This window comes from Scardinius erythrophthalmus, assembly GCF_964197995.2.
Source record: "Scardinius erythrophthalmus genome assembly, chromosome: 25".
Classification (NCBI taxonomy): domain Eukaryota; kingdom Metazoa; phylum Chordata; class Actinopteri; order Cypriniformes; family Leuciscidae; genus Scardinius; species Scardinius erythrophthalmus.
This window is the reverse complement of record NC_138245.1, coordinates 26,467,450-26,490,819: the sequence shown is the minus strand read 5'-3', so window position 1 is coordinate 26,490,819 and position 23,370 is coordinate 26,467,450. Positions and strand designations below refer to the sequence as shown.

The following is a 23,370-nucleotide window of genomic DNA, read 5'->3' as shown; positions in this document are numbered from 1 at the left end:
GAGATGAGTGTGAGTTGAAGGGCTTTTCAAGCAAAAATAATATTCGAAGATCGCTGGGAATTATTCGAAAATCGCACCCCTCCCCCACATGCTCACTGGTAAAACGGTGTTCGCTCAAATCCCGCTCCAACATTAAATTTCTCTGTAGCCTACTGTAGGCCTACTATATATAGCCTACGTGTTGTATCCATTAAAGAAAACATATTTAGTATCATATTTATGTTTAAATAATATAAATGTTAGTTTTTTATTTCATCTATGTTGATTATATGAAAAGTGAACAGCATGAGAGATAGGATCATAAGATAAGCAATGTATCTGGATGGAGTGGGTCAGACATGATTTCGACCACTTCAATTTTGTTTTGTAGAAAGCCTTTCTTTAAAGTGAATTTCGTTTTGTATAGATTGTATCTTAAGTTGAATCAATGTTTCATTAAACAATTGCCTGGATTTAATAAATAAGCAAATATAGCAGACCCTATAATCAGGACATGGAGGCGCCGGCGCGATAACTTGCACTGCACGTGAACTGGAGCTCGTCTCATGAATGAACCGAAACTCAGCATAGAAATATGCAGATAGTTTGAAATCTCTAGGCCAACCTTTAAACAAAACAATTAATAACGAAAATAAACCGACTACTATCTGCTTATGTAATCTGAATGAAATGTGCATTTCTCCTATAGGCGCGTTCACTACTGCAAAGATGGCGAGTCAGTATCATCAACTTCTTTGCAGCCGAGTCCAACACTGACACAAAAAAAGCTAGTTTATTAATAAACAACTAAAATGTCCCCTTGCTATAGATTACATTCATAATCGAACATTCGAAAATCGTGACTCATCACTAGTGTGTTGTAAGATCTCAAAAGATACAGAGTTCAAAATCCTGGTGTTAGCACACCTGCCAACATGCCACACTCTCACGCCCACTTTTTCTATGTGAAGAGACAACTTCACACTTGAGCAGCTGGTGTCAACACCCAAAACATGCAAAATCAGATCTCTCACACCTTACGGAGACAGCAGCCGTTCAAACTTAAGTAATGCGTCAGTTTGTGGCTTTCATTTGAGAGATTTTTGCTGCTACTGCACGTTTAGAATGTTAGCATTGAAGGGTCATGAAACCCTAAAATGTTATGTTTTTTTTAATCACAGATATAAACAGTTTTGGCACATCAGTGAATATAATGATATCACTCATTACGTTGATTATTTTTGTTGTTTTTTTAAACCACTTTTCTGGTTTAAAAGGAAAAATTGAACCAACGTCACAAAATGTAAGCTATTTGTTTCGGAGTGGTGACGGAGTGGAGAGTACACATCAGTTTCTGAGCCTTTCTACGAATTATACGATATATACATGTACAAATACATGAGAATGAACTCTTTCAGTCCAATAAAAGTGCTGTATTACGCATGAGATCGCATTACAGGAAAGAATTCAAATTATTCCAAACAAACTGATGCACAACAGAGGTGTATTGTTAAAATTAAAACATGAAAGAAATTGTGATATTTCCTGTGGATATCCTACTGTATAATAGTAATATTTTAGATAGGTCACTACTATAACAATAACTATAAAGATTTATTAATTGTTCTAATTCTATAACAATAGGAAACATCACACCACAGCTGTAACGATAATGACACAGGAATGAAATCGACAAATAACAACAGGCAACCAATCAGAATCCATGGCTTACAGAGCTCAAGCATTTAAAGAGGCAGACGACATGACTTTGTTTATTATACATGCCAACTGCAGTGATCATGCATTGGTGTGGATGGATATAGTTATCGTTATAGTTATCGAAATAGTTATGATTCTCGTTAACTTTTTTCAACAACAACAAAAAAAATCCAAATTTCTTGCTCTGACTTTTGATGAGTATTTAATCATGTATATTTAAAAGGTTTTAACAAACAAATCGAACACAAACGCAAGCTGTGAACTCCTATTGTGCTCAATCCCTTAGAGGACAGACAGGAGACGGGATAGCCCGCATGGGAAAATGAATGCCTGTATGAATCACCCCATCTATTGTGTATTAGTATTCATACAACTAGTGTTGCGCACCTGCAGGATGTGTCCGTGTATGTTTTAGTTATTGTCTGTGAATAAAACATTGGCGACACTTCCACAGAATATGTTTTAAGCCATAACAAAAGACAAAGGTCGTTGCATGAGCAACACTCAACCGAACAGAAGTTGGGTGATGGATTACCTGCAAAACTCTCTTTTAAAGGATCTTAAATGAGCTACACACTGAAGCATGCTACATCTCTCCGATTTGTCCAATTATGGTTTTAGATCGTTTGTAGGGTCTCAGAACTGAAATTTGTGTGCCATCTCCCACAAAACTCATTTTAAACATTACCAGCGATTCCACTGGGACAGTAATAGTGTTTCTAAGAGTATTTATTAGATGTCCTGGATTTTCATGCACACTATCATTTAAACCAAACCTGTTTTCACTTTATGAGCTAACATCCAAAGCAATATGCACATCTTGGCCAGAATATTCACTTGCAGTAGTTTTTCCTTAAGAATAATAATAATAATAATAGAAAATCCAAAGTGGTAAAGAAGATTAATATCCACAATTTATCAGTATCAACATAACTTAAAAATAATTGTCAGAAAAAAACAGCGGGATGCACGATAATAATTTCACATTATGGTGATTCCAATAAATGATAAAAAAAATATAGATTTTTAAATAAATTAAATTAAATCAAAAACTAAAATCAATTATTTTGAAGACTACAAGTGAATTTAGGCATCACAACATCATAATGTACAGCATAAAACAATTATCAAATTATTAGTGCTTTTAAAGATGAACTTTAAGTGAGAATCAGATGAAAACAAAGATGCAAAGAGAGGAAATGAGAGACACAATTAAATAAATTAATAATAATAATAATAATAATAATAATAATAATAATAATAATAATAATAATAATAATAATAATAATAAAACTCTACCAAAAATATTGGCCATTTCATGTTGACTCAAGACCTCCAGATGTATGCAAATGGCCTGGTATCAGGTGTTGTTTATGCTGTCCAAACACCTCAACGCATCACATGGTTGCGGTACCTCGGATCTGAGGGAAAGTGTGGGCGTGTGAATGACAGCATTGCCTACGCTAATGAGAGGTGCACCAATACAGTAAAGCAATGTGCCAGTGAGCTCAGGTGTCTACTCCTGATCTGGGGCCAGTGTGTCCGGCTAAGTTTTTATGGTCATTATGGTCTGAGGCACACAGGTTCACAGTGAAGACAAGAATAATTTGGTTTTGTTGCAGCAGCTGCGCCCCAGGTTACAGCAGTGCACATCTGTCTCTGTCTGTCCACTCTGCTCGTCTTATTTTTTTTAGGTTGGTCTTCGCCTAACCAGTTTTACGGTCTCTCAGCTGCAGCTCTCAACTTCATAAGCAAGTAATTTACTTATTTAAAATGCTAAGATCATGTGTGTGATCAAACAGACTTAAGTTCTTGCTCTCTCGCTCTTACTTCATTCGTCCTTTGGGTTTTTGCATTGAATGCTCTAGAAGCTCACAGTTCTCCGCTCTTTGTGGCACGGTTGCTAGGCATTAGCTCCTTTCTGCTCAAATTCTGGGAATCTCCGGGCCTTCACAAGCAGAGCGTGATCTCTCTGACTGTTCACTTAATAAATTCATCTCACTCTTCTCCGTTCTCTTCTGCTCTCTGGTACTAGACTAATAACAATGCTGGACTAATAATCTGAAGGGAGCCTTTATACAAAATACTATATTTATACTATAAAAATACTATAAAAAATAAAATATACATGGGTAGTTAAAGGTATAGCGGAGGATTTTCTTTTCCAGGTGGAACATCAAGACTATTGGTCCTCCTAAGTGTCAATCATTCTGGTGATATGTTTACGTAAGGCCGTCGTACGTGCTCATGCACACGATTCACACGATGGCGTGCGCTCAAAACACAGGTTGGGCTTCCCACTGATGCCTCAGTTGCGAAGTTTCTACTTGACAGGTTAAGTTTGGCATGCTATTTGGAGAAATCCATTTAAAATCACTGCTAGTAAAAGTTCATGTAAGCTATGATTAGCTCGTGCATGCTCTCTCGTGCACACGTTTAATAAGCGTTCCCTCTCGGGAGCAGAGTGTTGCGCATGTGCATTTTTTCAAAAAGTGGAGAGGGCGGTTCTTTTCTAAAATTCGGGAAAATCCTCCGCTATACCTTTAACAAAAAACCTGTTCATGAGCTTTTTTTTTTTCCAAATAAACAAGCATCAAGAAATTAGGTTTTAATAAATATGAATGTGTCAGAGCTGTGGTGCAATGGACTGTGCACATGCTCTGGAAAATAATATTATTAAAAAAAGATATAAAATTATAGCATGTCATTCCGCAGGAGGCCAACTTGCCCTCAACAATTAAATGCCAATTAGCCACATTTTACTTTTACCATATTGAAGTCACATGCAGTTCCCTTTGTAGTCTGAGGATCCATTAAACAAGACTTGAATGACTGAACTAAAAGCTTGAGAGCTGAAACAAAAAACAAGCCATTTCCATTAGGTTTCTCTGTGCAGAGTGATGTTAAATGAACAAAAAGTCTCACTGCTCTCACAAAAACAACACTGCTTGAACTCGATGTTAGTTAACCGTTTCAACGTAGGAGGCCTGTGATTATCCAAAAAAAAATAAATAAAACTATTTATGAATTATGTACTATCTGACAAAATATAAAAACACCCTGACAAATGCACATACACGCTCACAAACCGAATACTTTGGATTAATGAAGCGATGGTTTAATAAGTGCTGAACTTCATTGCAGTGTCTCTTGGGCCATCTGAAATGTTACACGCCTGCTAAAACAACCCGCTGGATAATGAATCGGCAATGACAGAGCTGTTCTGAAACCAGTCAAACACTTCTAGTGTGGTACACCCTGATCAATGCACCGGAGACTAGACCGCAGACTGATGATGCCCCGCAGATGGGCGAGTCTGATTGTTTTTATGCCCCCATTTATATCTACTAAATGGATAAAACTGTCAGCTGTTTATTGGGCTGTCTGAAAAATTTATTTGCCTGCTTATTTGATAGCCTTAATTTTTCCCCAAGGTTGGTTTATTGCCCAGTGGTCATATCAATAGAGTTAGGAAATGTTGTTCTTAACAAGACTGAGACAAAAGTTCAAATGTGTCGCACATTTGTTCGGTGGTTTCACAGGCTATTACACACATTCGTAATACCTGAAACTCCAACACACACCATTCTTTGGTGACGTAGTGGGAAGTTTGTGTGTTCAGTAAACAAGCTTTTATTGGTCTGTGGGTGAGACACCTTCAAAACGGCTGCACCTGCTGGTCAACGGTAACACACACTAGCTCTGTCAAAAACCTAGTGTGCTACTTAGAAGGCAGACAGCAAAGACAGCACCCTTAAATAGAGACTAAATTGGAATCTTCTACACATGCGGCTGATTTTGATGCGAATATGTTGCATAGAACATAATACTCGAAGTAGGATAAGAAGGTTAAAATATATAGCACTCAAACATTGGAATTTTAAAAAATGTTACTGATACTTGTCAATATATAATACTGTTCAAGTCGATTTTTTTTAACAAAAAGACAGTAAGACTTTTACATTGTTACAAAAAATTATATTTCAAATAAATGCTGTTTTTTAACAGAGACTGGTTAACTGAGTACTGAGAAGAGTAATGGCAACTGAAAGTCTTACTAAAAATGACTCGCTGTTTCGTGGCTAAAACAACCACTGGATAATGAATCGGCAATGACAGAGCTGTTCTGAAAGACTTCGTGTCCACAAACGTGCCCAGTGTGAAAGCCCCCAAAGAAATATCTCTAAACCTAAAAGGAAATCCAGAAGGAAAAATAACTAAGGAGCTCTGGAAACCACATTAGCGTGCACCTAAATCACATCTAAACAGCTTCCACAACATCTCACACGTGTGTATTAGTGGAAGTATGATGTAACACGTTGGGAAACGCAAACTAGAAACAAAAGACTCTTTCCACGCTTGGCTCCTAAGATGCCAAAGAGAGTCACGTAGCCATTGTCCCAGAGTCCCCTGCTTCTTACAGTTTCCACCCAGGGAGGGAAATCCATGCCAGTCCAGTCTGCTTGGGGCCATCCTGCTGCCTATAGCCCTTATGGCTACAAATGGCCCGTATGTGTGTGTGTGTGTGTGTGTGTGTGTGTGTGTGTGTATCGGAGGGGGTGGAAAGAGAAGGACAAAGAGGCCAGTGTCAATGTGGCTCTGGTTGTGTGGACAGCAATACCACTGTTTACCATCATTTAGGTCACAACAATTACAGCTGAACCAGCCTCACAAACACACACACACACACACACACCCCCCCTCTTAGAGCATCAACACCCCAGGCCTCCATCAGCACCGCAAAACTCTTCATTCAAACAGAAAGGAAGCAGCACACATGGACAGAATATAATAGTGCTTGCATGGGCCCACTGCACTATTAGGCTTATCGTGATTGTCATCAAACAGAGGCGTTAACAGCCTCTAGTCCACAGCTGCATCAATCAGTTTGGGTCCTTTAAAAAGTACAGCTCTGAAAGTTCAACAAAGTGCTGTGTCAGATTTTACAAGCTCAGCAGCAGCAGTAATGAACTCCTAATCGGGCTGTTTTCATGAGACTGAGATAATCGCCATTGAGTTGATCTATAATTTAGGGTGGTTGGTTCTTTATTCCAAGCCTGCGGTCGGTCTTGGCTATCTTGGGCTGCACCAACCAGTCTGGTCTGGTCTGATATGACAGGCTGTTCAGATGGTGTGATGTTTTAATATTCCAATTGTTTTTGCTACAGGCTTTTGTACTGACTGACTTTCTCCAGTCCTGTTTTCTGTTTGCGAGGTGAACAGTATTACCTTACATGACCAAGCGATGTCAAAACCACAGGAATGAAGAAGTTTAGCCTGTGGCATCTCGCCAAAGCTGCCATGACCACAAATATTATAATACCTGCAATTAGAGGGTGAATCTCATGAAGAAATTACCAGGTCATACCTGACTCCAAAATCAACAGAATAATTGAATTTTAATAATTAACAAAATCATTAAATTCACCAAATTATACATTCAAATTATATTTTTCCATTTTTAGGACAATTAAAACTAAATTCTTACTACTGTAATAATGAAAATCATTTTTAAATGAAAAGCTGCTAAAATTAAATTCAGTAAAACAAATACATGATGTATAAACGTTAACATTTCTATAACCTTTTCGTATAACAGTACAGAGAATGAGTTTTTTTATTACAGTAATGAGAAATTGAGTGAGTATTTTTTAATAATGCCTCTTTTTTGTTCTTGACCGGGTTCTTGAGATTCACCCTTGTGGGGAAGAGCCGAGATTCAATTTTTCCCCAGTGCAGAGATATACCAAAAGATGACGTGTTTTGATCCTTTGTGGTGAGACGGTTAAACAGTTAAGGTTAGATGTGGGTGGGGAGGAAGCAGGTCCTAGTTTAGGGAATAACGGAACAAAGGGTCTGAGCAGAAAGCATTTCCTCCAAATCCCATAAGGACACAGAGAGAGAGAAAGAGAGATATTGCCAAAAGTTCCTCCTGCCTCTAGCACTTCCACGTCTGTGGTCGAACAGAGCCAGGATGCAGGAGGTCCAAACACTGAACAAATTTCCCAAGGAAGAAATAATAATTATTGATTAGAGGTGTGACGAGATTAAAATGTGACGAGATTTCTAGTCGAGGCGAAAAGCTGTCTCGTGATATTGAGTGTGAGGGTGAAATTGGGATAGAATATGGCACCGCTACGTTTACATTACGCCTCAAATGTCGTTTTGCTTTTTATAGAAATTAAAAGTTCACTGATCACGTGATGAGAGTAAGTGATGAAATAACTGACAAGACCATGGCAGAGGCCTAAGCATCTGTAAAAAGTCTTATCTTGTAGAATGAGCACTCAGCATATAGAAATCTCGTTTGAACGCACGCTCGCGTTTTACTTTCGATTTCAAACACGATTTCAATAAACCACATTTTGAAAGTGGCTGTCTGATGCATGCACATATCTGCCAATATGAAAGCTTATATCTTAGGCTGGACTGTGTAGTTGTAACCATCTCTTAGCTCTGTATCATGCTTGAGAAAAATTTGGTCTCTAATTGCACTTTGAATATTGAGAGAGTACTTTGATTATGGCTTTGAGAAAACTGTGTTATTCATTTTTATTCATATACTGTTTTCATTTCTATGATCAATTTGTGGAAAGGAGTTCATTTAGGAGATCAAAAGTTGTAGAAGCTCATAAATCATGTACATGTACAGGAGAGAAGCCAGACAGTTGAGTTTGTGGAAAAACCTTTTACAGTGCTTGAGTATTGTTGTCTTTTACTGGATATGATAATTCATACTCAGAAAGTAGAGCTGAAATGACATTTTATTATTATTAATAATTCAGAGATTCATCCAGAATGTAAAATCAATGTCCTGAAGTTTGACATTTAAAGAAAAGATGATGGATGAATTCATTTTCCATTCTTCAAAGCACACAGAGGTAACACAAGAGAGAGACAAAGAGATGAAAACACATGGCATCTTTTCAAGACTCATTTACTAAGAATACAGCTTACACCGCTGGATGGAGATGCCATAGAGAAATAAAGAAGAAATGGCTGCTACATGAAAACACTAGCATAATGAGGCTGTCTTTGTTAAAGAAACACTAAGACAGATTCTGGTCTCATGTTCCTCCTTCCATGAAAGTCTATGCAAGCCTTCAATGAAAGAATTTTTCAGTTGCCTTGTGTATCCACAAGGTGAAAATTGTAGGTACTTAGAAAAGTAATAGCATACCTCTCCTCAAACAAACCACATGATTTGAGGTATCATGCCCATAGCAAAAAATGGTGCAAAACAAGTTATTTGGCCAAAGCTGAATAGGAGTTAATGGTTTGCTCAACACAAATTTGTTAAAAATACAGTACTAAAGCTGAAGTCGATAAATCAGCGAGAAATCAATAAGACCCCAGGCAGTGTCTAGCATGAGCAGTGAGGTAGGAGTTCAAACTGAGGCCTCACACAGACTTCAAGAGACAACTAAGGAAAGAAAAGTGTGTTACACAACAGCAATGACCTTAGATCGGTTTCATTTAGAAGCATGACGGTCATTCTCATGACCTGTGACCATGTGTACACTTCACCACATGCACTTTCAGAAACCCACATCACATGTGCCCTTGACAATCAAATCAAAATAATGAGGGATAAACACTAAAAAGAACTGAAAAAAATCCGATTATTCTCCAGCTGGAACATCTGCATTTACTTCCAGCCCATGAGATGTTTAATTAAAGAACCGCAGTGTTTCTAATGACTCTAACAGGTCCACTGAGAGGCGTGTTGATGTAAATAAAGTGCTTGGTTAGAGGTTATGCGCAGAGTAATATCTATTAAACACCTGCCTTTGGGCCCTTGTGAATAAGACAGTGTGTATGTGTGTTTGTCTGGGCAAAGCATGACACTGGTCTCATTAATCTAGGCAGGCAGCAGAAGGACGGAGCATTGTGTTTGTGTTTGTGTGTGTGTGTGTGTGTGTGTGTGTGTGTGTGTGTGTGTGTGTGTGTGTGTGTGTGTGTGTGTGTGTGTGTGTGTGAGAGTCTCAAAGCAAGCAAGCAGTAGCCCAGAGGCCTTGAAGTCTCCTGGCAGACGGCAGATCTCCCCTGAGCTCTCCAGTCGAACTCATCTAAGAAACCCTCTTATCACATACAAAAACACATCAGACGCATCTAAAAGCTTTACATCCATCAGACAGCAAGGAGCAAATCTTACTGACAACGAAACTCTATCACAAACAAACACACGTTGTTCTCCTCCCACTTTTGTTACCTAAAGGCTCAGCCACATGCCCACAAATCATTCAGACTAGGGATGAACATTTTTCAAAAATATTGCATTCGAATATTCGGGCTCATAAAAATCGAATATTCAAATATTTGTTTATTTAAATGATGGTTAACAAATTTTTTTGCAGTGATGGACAGCTGTCTTTCCTCATTCGACTGCTGTTTTGATTTCATGTGATTTCTCATTGTGGTGTTGATAAAGTAATTCCATTTTGTACGATTATTTATTAAGATCATTTTCATCTAAGTAGTCTAATTCCAAACTTCGTCCGAAATTATGTGATCACATAAAAACAACTTAAGTTAACAAACACGCTGCACAGCACCTTAGTGCATTTAATTATAACTGCGAGTTAGATATTGGGATTAATCATGGATTCACTGCATTTACGGCCAGCAAAGCAACGTAGTAAAATTCACCCCTAGTTCAGAGTGTTCATTGCATCAAAAAGAAAGTGCTTCCTCAAAACTATGGTATTGGGTATGAAAAGTAATAGAGGTAAAAACATTCAGAAACTACTATACAAAGCATAAAATTAAAAACTACCATAGTTGCAATGCAATTTCAAAATCATACTGAGATTATATAAAAAAATTGGATGGATGGCCCATAAATGGCCTATAAAAAGAAAGAAAAAAACTGTGGTTGTCAAACTGTCACTTTATATGTTGGTTGATCAGTTGTTCCTGTTAAAAGGCTGGTTACGCGACACTACCCTCAGTGTCAGCTCTCACCCGCTTAGCAACCATATAAGCAGCAGTGCTGTTTGTGCTGATCGATACGTAAATGACAGTAAAAGGTTGGAGACTGCATCCCGTGCACTGGCAGAGGGGTCAGAAAGACTTGACGTTAGAATAGGCATAGTGTCAGATCAGTGTAGAAAAAATGTTTTAGGTCCCTCTGCTGAGTATGCAGATCTCAGTTTCAAAAGTAGTTCTTATAGTCATGTGACTTTTCAAAACCAGCCCATCCTATTTTCACAGATTCTCATCCCAGAGTTTTACAGTCCCGGGATGAATTAGCTAGAAATAATGTGTATGCGTGAGGAGAGTCTGAGCGTTCGGCACAATCTTGCTGCAGATCTGACTGAGCAGAAACAGGCGATGGGCCAGTTTGAGAGTGTGCGTGCAATTATTCAAGAGAGAGACAGAGAAAGAACAGTATGTGCACGGCTGATGTTTTAAGCATCTAAAAATCAATTAGCCATGTGAACTCTTTTCTGAGGTGACGGTTTCTTCCATATGAGATCGGGCTGACGCACAGATTAAGAAGAGTGCTTTGACTAACTCTACAAACAGAAAATCCTCTTTAATTCCACAGTTGCAACAAACAGCAGACAAACGAATTAGAGCATGTGACTGTCCGGAGACAATATACTTATAAACAATGTCATGCACAGTGCACACACACATATACAATAGAATACACCAACTATAGACATCAACATACACACTCAGAATGTCTTGCTTTTATGAGACAAGAAAGGCAGGAACATGAAAAGACACTTAAGGTACTTCCTGACACTTAAGCTGCTATTGTTTTAGAGGGGGAAACCAGACATCCACTTCAGAACAGAAAGATGCTGAAACAAAGCTTAATATGAAAATCTGTACAGCTGGACGTCCTTTGTACTCAACGAGTGTTCCTCTGTCACTGAATAGTGGATGTATACAAGCTACTGGTGATGTAAAGCTATTCAATACATTACAGCAAAACTCTTTCATAAACTGTGCATGTCATATGTATATTTACTTATTCATTTATTTATATTACATACTTGGATTATTAATACAAATTAAAATCAATACTTTTATTGAGCAATGAGACATTCAATTGATCAAATGTGATCAAATATGATCAAAACTTTCACATTGTTTAAAATAATGTTCTGTTTAAGGTGAAAATAATGTTCATCCTGTTTAAAATAATAAAAGCTGTTCTTTAGAACTTTCTTTTCATCCAAAAATCAACTTAGTCTTACAAAAATCAAAACTTAGTATTATTTGATGATATTACATTGACATTATTAATTAATTAACTAATTTAATGAATTTTATGAACGAGGACCAAATTTGTTTGGCAGTAATCCACTAATGTATCCACCTTATTATCAATGCAAAGGTAATCTATTTTACGTGAATATGCAAGACTTATAGTATAGAATAGAGCCAGGATCCGCCACTAGACATCCTCATGAATTAAAAATTCATTAAGATGTTTTAAGGTTAAAAATATTGCTGCATGTGATTTAAAGACATAAATTAATCAAATTTGGCAGTGTTATGTAAAAAACTTCTGTTCTGTCACTTGTCGTCAGCTATTTGATGCAAGGAGGCTTCATCATTTATTTATTTTGCAGGTTTTCAGCATTCGAAGTCCATGCAGTGCCGCTTCTGCAAGTTTTCATCACGTCACCAAGACATCCTTTTCAAGCACGACAGAATTGGCCATTGGTCAAGTTAATGCAACTTCTTTTCCCTGTTTACACCCAGAATGTGTTTGTATTTTCAAAAGAATTGGGGCTTTAAAAACACATCTGTGGAGGGTACATCCTAAGTCTGGCTTTATGGAGAATGTCACATTTTCTTGTGACAACTGTGATTTTAAGGCTCTCACAATCTGCTCTCAATCAGCATTTCTTCACCATTTAAGAGGACATCATGAGCTCAAAGTACCTCCTGTGAGAATACTTAAATTCACATGAAATTACACTAAACACTGAGTGAAGTAACCCTGAAGTACTTCCCGTTTTTCCTTTTTTTGTGTGTGTGACTTTTGCAGTCTTACAAAATATTTATAAATGTTTTAGATGTTTAATGTTTATAAATTGTCAAGATGCAGTTTCATGAGCTCAAATACCTTGTTTCACAATACTCATCATATCATGATTCAAAGATATTGATGTGTCAAATTGTGGAATCCATGGTTATTCCCAGACTTTAGTATGTCATGGAACAGACGCAGTACTCGCCTCAATTTCGGAATGGGTCACCAGAGGCTCCAATAAAAGCACGGCGAATGCATTATGCATACCTCCATTAAGGAGCTGGCTTCCTGAACACACACATATAAATTATGGATAATTTCGACAAAGCATACGTAAGAAAAAAAGAAATGCGGGAGAGACAGAACAAGAGAAGGAAAGAGAACGAGAAAAAGAGAGTCGGATTTTCATCCTTCAAATCAGGCTGGTACTAAGGGACATCTCCCTGATTTCCCATTTGAACTGCACTTGTGTGTCTAAGGTTAGGCAAGAAAAACAGAGATACAAAGAACAGGTTAGCAATTGGCAATATATGTATAAAATAATATATTTGACCATTGTGACCCATGCCTAATTTCTACAAAGTATCAGGTTTCTACAATGGGCACTTCCAAAGATGATCTTATCAGTGAGAGTACAATATGTATCCATTTGACAATCCAGAGTCAGTAAAAGGTGACAAAATTAGATATTTCTTAGAGAATTCAATGACATAGCTTACTCATTAATTCTAGCTTTTATTACACAGCCACATTTGTGAAGTCTACAGCACTCCTGAGTCTACAGACAGTCCTGTGTTTGATTCCTCCTCTAGGCACAGATCAGACTTTAATAAAGCCACGCCACTACCCACTGCCAGGCAATGCATTACTAAAATATCATTAATGCTCAGCAGGGGGCACAGATATGCCCTTCAACAATGAACAGCCCTAAAATTGGTTCAGCTCAAAGTTAGACCAAAAAAAATGTGGATTTTGTAAACAAAGTCACCACAGACGGAGACAGACGCTTAAGCCACGAGATGAAGAGATACAAGGAACATTTTTCACATAAAGTGTAGCACGCCAGACTTGCTATTGTGCTGTTTTGGCAGAGGCGAGGAAGAAAGCTACCGAGGAGGTGTGTTGACAGATGCCTGTTCATTCACACACTTGCGCAATGGACGGCACACCCAAGCAACATGCTTGATAATTAATTCTGGCAGAAAGGCCTTCAAAGGAAGAAGTCTGTCTAACGCTCTAGGTTGCCTTGAAGCCCAAAGAGAAGAGAGGAAGACTCCAGACAGCCACACACAAACCAAAATGCCCTTCATGATCCCGATTGGAGCCAATTTGATTCAAAAGTGACATTCAACTGAACCTGTTCCAAAGCCAACCTGGTAGCTTTCATCATATAAAACTACATCCGACAAACGACTCCATATCATCTTCCAGCCACGGTGGAGAAGAAATTAGGCACTGCTGCCTCTAACCTTTGGTCCAATTCTGTTTGTAGAAAAGTACCAATGCTGCTCTTTTACATCTGAAACAGGGAGCAAAGCAGGGGTGAAATATCAGCTTTTCATCTCTTCAAATGAAATCAAAGTTCAAAAGAAATGTGTGGCTCAAAGCTGACGATCTCCAGACCCTAAGAGCAGGCTGAGGCTTGTCAGAGGTAAGATACAGATGGATGGTGGCCAGTCACTCACAAGGCCTGGGCACTGTAGGGAAACACATTCAATTTCCTGAAGACAAACTGTCATACAACTATAATATACTGAAGGCCAAATCCTGACAAAAATTTCATGAGTACTTTTCATTTTTTTTGATTTTCAGGTAAGAACAAGTCCTTTGTAAACTTGAGTTAATACTGTGTCTTTTTCTCAATAGCCAGTTTTCTACTCATGCAAATTCAATGTCCCTTAAAAAAGGATGCTAATAACACATTTTTATCGACAGTCACTTGTTATTACTTACACCTTTCTTCTATTTAAGTTAGCAGCTACAAAAAAAAAACAAAAAAAACGATGGTATATTAAACCATGTAGCATTGGATGTAACATGGCACAGATGTGTGGATTAAAGATGAAAGAGCAAAGGTTCAGGTGTGTTTCTGAGGAAACTGGTATATTTCTCTCAATTATTCAAAAGTGAGATTAGGTCTAAAGTGGAAAGGAGGGTTTTGTCCGATCTACTTTTATCAAGAGCTATTCAAGCAACTATGCAAGTAATATCATATCAAAATTACACTGATGGACGGAATATATTAATGTGTTGAATCAATGTTAAAGGCCATCTTTCCAAAACAAAACATAAGATCAATGTTACGTTTTCACAAATGTAGGTCAACTGAAAAGTGATTAATATCAGCAATCTGTGTTATAAGCTTGTGACTAATGTTAACGCAATACACATAATGTGTGTTGCAAAATATTGAAGCACAGCATATTTCATTAATGAAAATGCACCAAGATTGACTTCACATGAAATCACTTGGAAGTACCATGAATCATATCAAACTTGTTTTCCTCTGCAATGCTGTGAAGTCCAACATTGATCCACAGTCAATCTGAATTAATTGTGTATTTGTGCCAAACTAATGCAGATAATTAAAATATGATTAAAACACAAACTTTAAAAACGAAATTATTACTATAATTAAACATTGGTACTTAAAATATCATAACACTCCTGCATCAGTTTCCACCTCTCACATCGAATATGAAGTGTAACTGCTCCAGAAATCAAGCTTTAAATTCATTAATGTTATTTGTCCTGTAGCCAAACACAACGTGTTTAAAAGCAAAAGTGCAAACATCTGAAGGAATTAACAGTCTTCCAGCAGGTACACTTTCTACACACTAATCTTCTAATGCAACAAAATGAGAGAAATGTTTATTATAAATATAAAAATGATAATTAATTGCAATACATAATGAGTGTAGTGCTCAATTTGTATGCTACCCAAGCTCCAAATCAGTCACTAAACTAACTACCTCAAAAGGCAGCTGCCTACCTAGGCCATCTACCAACCCACCTTCTAGTTAACAGCAGCCGCTATTGAAACATCCATACGCTACAATTTCAGACATCCCGTTTCAAATGCAATGCAACCATGAGCAATTTAAAAACTCCAGCACCTGTTATCTGCCTCATATGATTAATTATTTATGCCTCAGGTTTAAACAGCCAGCTCAGTATTGACAGACGAGGTACGCATTAGGCCCAGTCCTTAGTGATGCTTTTGAAAACATTCTGCCTAGAAATCCATGCTAATGGCTCCTGCGTCACACTGAAAATTGGAAAGCAATGATTTGGGAACAGGTCTACCGTCTCTCGAATGTCTACTCGATGGGTACTGGGAACCAGGGGCTTTGAGGAGAAATGTTGGTATCTCAAATAGCATCAAGCTAGCTTCTCAAAACAGCCTAATTTGCCACGTTCCCAGAAGCACACGCAAGTTTGCAGCCTTACAGGAACAATATGTTGTGACAAACAAGCAAAGGCCAGCCCGTCAATATTTCTTGATTGTTCCTGTCATTCAAGTTTTAATTTCCTTAGTGAGAATGGTAAACATGTATTGATGCTTTGCTGGACTAACGGTTTTAGATTAGAGCAGGATTCTCAGAAAGAAAACATGTCTGACCACAGGACAGGAAGTTTAGTCCCATTTGCATTGCTATTGTAATTACTACCCAGCGAAATTCACAAAAAACACAGGAAATGTAAAGAGAACAGGAGGAAAGAGGTGTGGTTACAGTTACAATATTTATATAAGGGCTAAAGGTCTTATGCCAGACCTACGGTGTTCATTTATTCCTTGTGGCGTACTCTTGAGGCATCATTACATTTATTAACTTTGAAATATAGACTAAGCTTTGACTCAGATGCCATATCACATGGCAACTAATACACCATCTACCTTTAAAAGTATAGCTAAAAGGCTCATGATATTAAATCTGGCTTATAAGTTAAGACCAGGCGTAACCTGTGAGCGACCCTACCATGACAAGCCAACTGAAAGACCTTTTCTCCCACCGGCTTTGAAAGCCGTTGTTTGGGCCGTGTTCAGAAGCCAAGAGCACTGACAAATCAGGATCATTATCCATCATAGGATCCCTCAGGCCATGAAGGGAGTGAGATAAGACGCCCCTGAAGAAGAGATTAGTTTTTGAGAAACCTGTTTTAGACCAGCGTGGCGTCCCAATTCGCCTACTTATACTATGCCCTAAAAGTATGTACCGTTTTTGTGAAGAAAAAGTACATACTTTGAGTGTGTAGCAGAATAGTAGGCAAGATTTGGGACATACTACGCCATAATTGCGTCTTTAACGGACGCTCTCTCGCTTAGTTACATGCATCCTGTCACTGTTTGAACTGCCCTGTCAATTACAGTATCTTGTCACAGTTCAAATCCACCACATTCAATTACTATTACTACTTCTATTTTAATAATACTATTTAGGATGGATAGCATGTGAATCGGGTCAAGGGGGTTGAAGAGGAAGAGAAATGTACAGTCCTGAAAACAAAAGCTGGATTGTACCAGGAGGATTTAATTTTTCAAGAACAGCGAGACAAAGCAAGGACTCATGCACAATGATCATGAAAGGTAGTCACTGATGCTAGAGGCGGCACTATACGATTGATATTTGATTGATCAGCCATCCTACAATACAATAAGAAAATAAAATAAAAATGATGGAGCCTTAAGGGAAAACTGATGGTTTTACCCATCCAAAATCAACTCTCATCTGTGGCTGAGCAATCTAATGTCACGTACTATTCGGTACTGCATTTATACATTTAATTATCCATTTGACGTCTTCTCTTACCACCATGAGAGGCTCAGCCGATTACTTTAACTGCATAAAAGTACCTTTAGATGTGATAAAACTCAATAGCATAAAAAGCCAGAACGCCCACCACACACCAGCTTATTGGTGGAGAGGAGACAGAGAGTGATGAAGCCTATCAGTATATCTATGGGGATGATTAGGAGGCCATGATGAACAGAGGCCACTGGGCAAATTTGGCCAGGAGACCGTTACACCACTACTCTTTCGAAAGACATCCTGGGATTTTTTGTGACCACAGAGAGTCAGGCCCTCAGTTTAACGTCTCATCCGAAGGACGATGCTCTATGAGAGTATAGTGTCCCCGTCACTATACTGGGGCGTTAGGACCCACACAGACCACAGGGTGAGCACCCCCTGCTGGCCTTACTAACACCTCTTCCAGCAGCAACCTGGTTTTCCCAGGAGGTCTCCCATTGAGGCACTGACCAAGCTCAATCCTGCTTAGCTTCAGTGGACGACCAGTCTTAGGCTACAGGGTGATATGGCTGCTGGCCTACAGTCTTCAAAATCACTACATTCCCAAGACTTTCAAGTAGTCATGGGACGTTATGGGATTTTGACGTTATGATAACCAAAGCAAAAATATTATGATTTCATGGTATCGCGATTACAGCTCAAAAATGGTCTAGCAACATACAGAATATTTGGATCAGTAGTAAACATGTATTTCAGGTTAAATAAATTAAATAATTGGATTCTAAAATAAGAACAAAACCAAATTGCAAACGATAGCACTAGGCTTGGCGCGATAGTTGGTGTTACCGGTGTTACACGGTGTTCAGTCGCAACACCGGTTTCATCACTTGCCCACCGCAGCACCGCAAAAAGCACCGCAATTTTTTTTTTTTTTTTAAAGCAATACGCAGTATCCGTATTTTCTGTCACCAGTTGACTAGCGTTGTATGATCACGCTCAACCATTCAAGCGCGACAAAACAAGAGACCGCGCTGTAAGTCCTGCCTATTACACACACACACGGAAAAGACGCGCGTCAGTATCTAGTTCTTTTTTCGGCCTTTGAACAAAACATAACACACACAAATTATGCCAAAATGTCCGTTTTGTCGAGTGTTCTCATAAGAGCAAATGATTTAAATAATATCATAAATGAATGTAGAGATTTGTGAGAAAATGGGACGCGTGTCAGATGGAGTGTCATTAATGTTAATCAAAGAACAAAGGTAAGAGAGTAAATTACTCACTCAGACCCGGCGCCAGGAGGATTAGTATACCGGTAGCCTAATAATCATGAATACACTCTCTTGTGTGCATGAATGAATCTTTTAACACATCTCCGGCGAACGGCTTCTTCACGCAAAATAAAAACTCTTCATAAAGCGCAGTGAAATTCATGTGGCGTTTCCTGATTGAACGAGGTTGTTGACCAGGGCCGGGTTTTCCGATAACGATGTATCTTGGATCTTAAGAGCGTTCTCTATGTGCAAGGTTACGCTCGTCACACGCCGCAATTCCACGCGCGTTTCCCAAAAATGCACTTAACATGAATGCGCGAGAACGCGTTCGTGATACTTAAGAGTCGCTGTCCATTCGCGAAGTGCTGAAATAATAACATGCGTTTTTCAAGAATAATAACGAACCCACCATTCAAACACTGTGGTTGAATCCGAAATCGCGCCCTATACACTCAAATAGGGCGTTATTGTTCTCAACATGATCTCAAGCAGTGAAAAATAGAGGACACGGACAACGCACTGAAAGACAGGACCGAGCAGGTAATATTTAATATGAAACAAAGTCTCAACTTTCAAATTTGGTCAGTCAAACAAAAATAAAATAGGCCTACCATTTTTTGGCTCTTTAATGTGTCGTGACAGATTGCCTCAGTTAAAGCCAAGTTCAAATCCACCGAAGTTTATCAATAGCCTAACTCTTCTGACTGCTTTATCGCACAAAAATGGTGGAATTTGATTGGTCAGATCGCATGTCAATCAAACTCAATACGAATGATGAATTGACGCCATGTAAAAAAAAAAAAAAAAATACGTCACTCTAACACCCCCCACCCCCACGATGAAACCGGTAATACCGGTGTTGTCACAAGTCGATTAACCGGTGGGAGAATATTATCACCGTCACATCTCTAGATAGCACAAATAAATACAATAGAATAAAGAGACAAATTAAATATAGCTTTAATTTTTTCAGGTGGGTCTAACAGTAGTAGCCTATATTCAGGTTGAAAAACTACTGAAATGAAAGCAATCAAATGTAAAATAACACTGGATCGTTTTCATTGTAAAAATAAATTAAATACAGATTAATGCTTTTAATTAAATGCTTACAATTAAAGTTACAAAAGTTATTCAGTCTCTTTGTCTTTTGTTCTTTGATTAACATGACAGACAGCAGTAGCTGGTTTATTAGGCTGCTGCCACTATAAGAGTTTATGCACAGATCCAATATACTGTTACATCACATGCGTTTTCTCGCAACTATTTACGTTCCAAAACTGACTGGATTTACCTGAATACTTGGTGACTGACTGCTCACACCAACTAGAGGGAGGGGTCGTGTTACTCTTACCCTGAGGGATACCTGCACTTTCCTTCTTTGACAAGACATAAAAAAACAGCCCATACCACAGGAAAGGTATAACAGAAATTGTAGTTACTGAAACCGGCAACCGGCCCATGCCTACTTTCAAGCCACATATGTATTAGGTGGCACATGCACCCTTAATGAATGCATGCAACCCTATGAAACAAAACGATACAACTGAGTTCAGATCAGTGATGGGAACGTGCAGCAGCACCTGCCGAATGGTTTGGTGGAGAGGGCTGGCAGTATGCAACAGGAATACGGAGAGATTTCCTCCCGCTGCTCTAACAGAGATGGCACTGTTCGAGACCACCTTCCCCTGAACCTCACACGGCCCTCAACCCTGCTACTGCTTTATTTTCTTTCCTCTTCTTTTATTTATTCTGTTTCCTTTCAATGTTTCTCCCTGTCTCTCAAATGCAGCTGATTACTGGACTCTAGAGAAACAAGGGAGATGGATGAATAGAAAAAAATTAAATAAAGAGAAATTATTGGGGGGGGGGGGTGGACTTCGTCTCATAGGTTAAACTATCTCTCTTGCAATCATTCTTTAGAAGTTCTGTCATGCTACAGAAACGTAAAACGGATTTTGGTTGCAAGCAACTTCTATTAAAAAGAAGCACAGCTGTAAATTACATCATACACGGGCTATTAATAATACAAAGAATGTGTCTGGGAAGGATAGTGTGGTCTTGTTTCTTGTGCAGTGAAATAAAAGCTTGCAAAAAAAGGCACAAAGTGGTTCAAAAACTCCACAAAACACAACACTGCTTGAAGTCTGAAAGAGTTTCACCTCGCTGAATGTGCAAACAGCTGGCCGCAGTCAACATTTTAGTGAATGGCTGTATTATTGCAAACTCCCTTTTTTCCAGCACTCCATGCTTTGCACTTCAATTTTCTGCCTTTCTCCCTCTCTTTCACCCGCCTAAACAGGCCTGTTTGCTTTTAAAACAAACGTCACTGCGGTTTCATGGAAACAAACACTGCAGCTTGGCCTAGCTTGCCCTGCCCGAGTCATGTGTACAAAAACAATTACAGTAACAATTACATTTTAAAACATATGTCAAAAGCCAAATTAATGAAGCTTGATGCATAAACTCTGATGCATCCTCTGATGAATTTAGTGAAACTCTTATCTGACAGTGGCCAAGTGGCATCACAAAAGTGTAATTTCCAACCAACCTTGATGTAGCATAAATTATGTGTTAACAACATGATCAGCAATGGAGTTCCATTCCTTGAGAAAGATGCCCTGCATGTGAAATATAATATGCACAATGAGTCGAGATACAGATAAGTTCTCAGGGTCTCACAGTCTTCAGCGGTTACTGCATTGTACGATCGCTATCGCCGTCCTCCTTCGTTGTGAAAACACATCTACGTGCCTTTGTCTGAGGGCACAACAAACAGAGGGATGGATACGGTCATTTACCGCTATCAAGTTAAATCTCTGACATGATATAAGAGTGATGGAGGACATCGAGCTTGTTGAGCAACAAAAAAACTGAAGTGACTTAGCATTAAAGATCTACGACATGGATTGAGGAAAGTCCGCACAGGAAGAGGAAGAAGTGCGTTTCAAAGTGAGCGGGAGATGAAGATAAGTTAAGATTGAGTCAAAGAACACCCGACCTGTATGACGACTTAAGTGTCTTCACTGGACGCAAGCTGCTCGAAATGACAAAAGACAACAGAAGCCATTATAATCAGAGACGCTGTCTACACTGGATGCGGCACAACACGACAAATCCCCGACAGTAAACTTATGCCAGTTCTGTTTTGGATGTATTCCAAGCACTCGTGCTATTTCTGACACAAAGAACAAATGGAGCGTTTGCTTTGTCTCGTAAACTGTAGACACAATGTTACTTTCTTCTGTGGAACACAAAAGAAGATATTTTGAATTATGATTTGACTCTTTATATCCACACAATGAAAGTCAAACACCATTGGACCAGTGTTGTTAATAGTAACTGGGCGATTCCACAGTTTAGGGCCAACTGCAAGGACAACAGCCTGCAAAATTAATCTTCATGGAGAAAGCCATTGTCCTCAGGTTAACATCCTGAGAAAACCTGGGGTACAGCTGTGTGAAAGGCAGGATAAATCTGGCAATGGTAAACTAGTAAACTTTGATCAAAGTTGAGTTGATGTCAAATTTAACGTATGTAACATGGACGGAAAAACAATGTAAGTTCAAGCAGAAAGTGTACTTAATCTAATTCAGTTTAATAAAATTCTGGTTGAATCCCAGTTCATGTTTTACTTTGTTCCTAATTTTGTGTAGTTATGAGTCATGCGTTGTGTATGGTTCACAAAACTGGTAATAGGAGGCAGGCAGGGTGGCCATCTAATATTATCTGTTCTATATCTTAAAGGTGCATTTTTGAGTCTGGTATTCTCATAAACTGAAAGCCAGCAAAATACTAACAAATACCACAGGTATATTTTTCAAATTTATTTGCCAAATGTAGAAGACAAAGAAACTCTTACAAGTGTGCTAAGTTATAATGTGTGTAACGTGGACGGAAAAAATTAAACAATCCTGCAAGATTGCCTCTGTAACACAAAATAATACCATTTCATGAAAACTGGCAAAGAATAGAACAAGTTCATAACACATTAAAATAACCTGTCATCATACTATCAAATTTAAAGATCATACAGATTGTGTTAACGCACTATAACGTGTTAACTTCGTCAGCCTAGGCTATATTCTTACGAACATTGGACAGAAGAAAAAAAAAAAAATGTCATTGACGATGTTGACTTTCATGAACAGCTTATTGAGTCAAAAATACGCAGAAAACAACGTTGGAAGTTGGACAGACTGAAAATTTCCGTCTAATTTACGAACAAGATGTGCAGAATCTGTCAAAATGTATAAAACCACCATTCATGCACGCTCTTTCACGATGAACGACGCTTTCAATACGAAACCACTCGGAATCATCCGACTTGCACACTCTTTTATCCTTTCTTACCACAATGATCCTATTTAATGTTTACTTAACTAAAGTTTACCACGTTCGTAACATTTTAACGTTCGTAACCTTTTGGACAGAATCCACAAACTTACCCACATTCGTCGAAATCCGTGAAATCCTTTTAACTCTTCCTCCCGCGCAGAGCGACCGTGACCTAGACAATCTTATTGCTGACATGAGAACCGTTGAGACATTAGGAGATGGAAATTCAGCGTCAGAATAAAATGTTCGAGCGTTATGATTTTTTGACAGAAAATCACGGCCCCTGTTTTATCCCGATTTATTAACAATTTAT

At 38.5% G+C, this 23,370-nt stretch overlaps 1 protein-coding gene across 1 annotated transcript in view; it reads right to left on the bottom strand.

Moving 5' to 3' along the window:
* The window catches only part of gnai2a (guanine nucleotide binding protein (G protein), alpha inhibiting activity polypeptide 2a), a 69,961-nt gene that overhangs the window by 19,674 nt on the left and 26,917 nt on the right, over positions 1–23,370 (bottom strand). The gene's annotated exons all lie outside the window — the stretch shown is intronic.